Raw genomic sequence first — 3299 nt, 5'->3', positions numbered from 1 at the left:
CCCCCTCTCTCTCTCTCTCCCTCTCTCTCCCCCTGCTGTCTATGTGTCTATGGATCAGGATCTCTAAAATTTTAACCCAGAATTGTTCCTGTCTAAAGAAAATACAGGGACAAAGAGTGGAGCAGAGACTGAAGGAAAGGTCATTCAGAGACTACCCCACCTGGGGATCCATCCCACATGCAGACATCAAACCCAGACACTATTGCTGATGCCAAGAAGTGCTTGCTGACAGGAGCCTGATACAGCTGTCTCTTGAGAGACATTGCCAGATCCTGACCAATACAAATGGGGATGCTCGCAGCCAACCATCAGACTGAGCATAGGGACCCCAATGGAGGAGTTAGGGGAAGGACTGAAGGAGCTGAAGGGGCCTTATCTGGCATCAGTGGTAGGGGAGGCCCTTGGTCCTGTGAAGGCTTGATGCCCCAGTGTAGAGGAATGCAAGGGCAGTGAGGTGGAAGTGGGTGGGTGGGGGAGCACCCTCATAGAAGCAGGGTAAGGGGGGTGGGTGAGATGGGGGTTTGCAGAGGGGAAACTGGGGAAGTAGGTAGCATTTAAAATGTAAATAAATAAAATATCCAATTAAAAAAGAAAAGCAAAAGAAAACCTGGTTCCCATTGAAAGTTAATTTGGCTACTCCCAAGTCCCAGGTTCTACTTGTTGGAACATCTCTGTCTGTCAGAGTGGGATCCACTCCTAAGTCTGAAGCACTGCACTGGTGGTGACTGGGCAGGTCTCGTCTGTGTCCCCTCCAGCTGCTAAGGAAGGGCTCACTGTTTCCATTCTACACTGATATTTCTATGTCTCCTCGGTGGATGTCTTCATGCTCTCTCTCGCCTTCGGGCCCATTTCCGCAGAGTCTGAAACAAGCATTCCACCTTTCAGGAGCTTCTGGCCAGAGTTGGAGGCTCTCCCAGGCTCTGGAAGATGCTCTCCCAGACAGGCGCGACTAATACCGTGAGCTAGCAGCAGAGGGCGCCCGTACCTAACTGTCTCTTCGCTGCGGCATCCGGCTAAGGATGGACGAGTTACTAGCAGCGCCACAGCTGCGCAGCCCAAGGAGTTTACCCCCGTGGGGACTCTGGGCCCAGAGCCAGTTCCTCTGTGGTCTGTGGTTAGAGATGGCTGTGTGCTCCAAAACTGTCACGGGAGACATTTTCATGGAGTTTCCCAGGAGGGTGAGAGTGGCTCTCTTCTGGCTGGAAAAGGGTCCCCCCCCTTTTTTTTTGTTGGGGTGGGGATGCGTCTCTTCACAAGCTGGCAGAGGCTCTTTTCCCTGATTCGCTTTCCCTGGGCACCTTAGGAAAAAGGAAAGAGTTTAAATTTCCTTGCTACTATCCACCTAGCCCCTCCTAGTCCCAGCGATGCCCTCAATTAATCCTATACCGGTCTTGATTCTCTCTCCAAGTAGAAAGACCTTACAGCCTAAAGCCTTAGTTCAGTTTGAGGGAAGACCCTCTAGAAGCCAGCTGTTAGAAGCACAGTGGTGGTGGCAGTCATCACTCAGAGAAAAGATTTGATGTTTGGAAGCAGTCAAGTCCCATTCCATCCCAAATGTATTAGATAACGTAGGAAAGAAAGTTGGGAAACACGGAAGAGCCAGCATGGTGCTAGGGCAGGTTGGGTGGATGGGGACGCTCCGAGAATCTGTCTCACGTGGGGTTTTGTGGTTATTTAATGAGTTTTCAGTGTTGAATCATAAGACCACCTTCTTCTTAGGTGGCCTCTAAACCGGTTTTAAAGACAAAAGTCTAAAAGAGAACTAGCCAAAGAAAATATCCATGAGCTGAACATTCAGAATATGTTAGCCAACAGTGGGTTTGTCCAAGTTCCACATTTAAGAGGAGCTCTTCCGTTACGTGCTTTATGTGCTCCTTGCATCTGCTAGCACCTCAATCTGCAGATCCTTCTCAGTCATAGCATAGGAGGAGAGTAGAGGTCTTGAAGATCAGCATCTGTAGTGGGGGTAGCCATGCCCCTGACCCTGTGGTCTGCGTGTGCTCTGGGACCAACACTGACCTCAGGAACCTTTGTTTCTTCATATTTAGAATAAATAGATGCCATATTCATACCTCCCCCCACACATATACACACTCTTCAACCCCTAAAAGAATGTGTGTGTGTGTGTGTGTGTGTGTGTGTGTGTGTGTGTACACTCACTTGCCCGTGTGTGATGTGTGAAAGCCAGGGGTACCTTCCTCTATCTTTCTAATCCTCTCTTTGTATCTCTCCTCTGTCTCTGTGTCTCTCTGTGTCTCTGTCTCTGTGTCTGTCTCTGTATCTCTGTGTCTCTATCTCTCTCTGTGCCTCTCTGTCTCTCTGTCTCTCTGTCTCTCTGTCTCTCTGTCTCTCTGTCTCTCTCTCTCTCTCTCTCTCTCTCTCTTTCTCTCTCTCTCTCTCAAATGATCTCTTACTTAACCTGGAGCTACACTGGCTGGCCTGTGAGCCTCCGGGATCCACTGCCATATTTTTGCACTGCTTCAGAGATTTACCTTACTAGGGCTATAGCCAAATGAAGAACGGACAGCCACACAGACAGAAAAGCTGGGATCTGGTAGACTGTGCTCTCTCTGATGAAAAAACAGCGGCAACAGCAAGCCAGAAACTCATCATGTTCATTTTATGCATCTGAATCAAGGAGCTGGGTTTCTAGTATACAGCTGAATAGGAAGGTGAGCTTGTGGTACACAAGCTGAACAAGGAGGCAGGCTGAGCTAATCTTGGCAGGAAGTCTCTGTAGGGGAGCCGGCATTAATCCAGAGAGGAAGCTGTGATTGAATGGTCTGCACCCACCATCACCATTCGCACTGGGGCCACTGGAAGGCTTGGCCAACTCCTTGAGCCTGACCTGGAGAAGGCTTAGCCGGCTCCCGTGGATCTGAGGTATTGAGGTCCTTGGCTCAGTTTGGTTCATGTCAGCAATTTATATTCAGTCAGGATTTCGTCTGCTCTCCAAAATCCACCTGTATACTTCTCACCATTCAGGAGTCCAAAAGCCCGCAGCTATGCCAGGCTTCTCTACAGGTGCTAGGTAACTAAAATCAGGCACTCATACTCGTGCGACAAGCACTTCACCCACCAAGCCATGTCTATCATTTTGGTCCCAGATAATTAATTTCTATTAACTTTGATCTTAATGTTTTCTGTCTGTCTCATGTATCAATTCCCTTAAAACAACAAACACACCTGAATTTATTTGCTTACTGTCCACCATACCCCTGAAAAGTGATTTGACAGCTCACAGTCTGGGTCTCCACCTCCTAGCCTGGCAATAGGATTGCTCTATTTGCAGTGGACCG

Source organism: Mastomys coucha, unplaced genomic scaffold (assembly GCF_008632895.1).
Source record: "Mastomys coucha isolate ucsf_1 unplaced genomic scaffold, UCSF_Mcou_1 pScaffold1, whole genome shotgun sequence".
Classification (NCBI taxonomy): domain Eukaryota; kingdom Metazoa; phylum Chordata; class Mammalia; order Rodentia; family Muridae; genus Mastomys; species Mastomys coucha.
Note: the sequence above shows the minus strand (reverse complement) of the source record.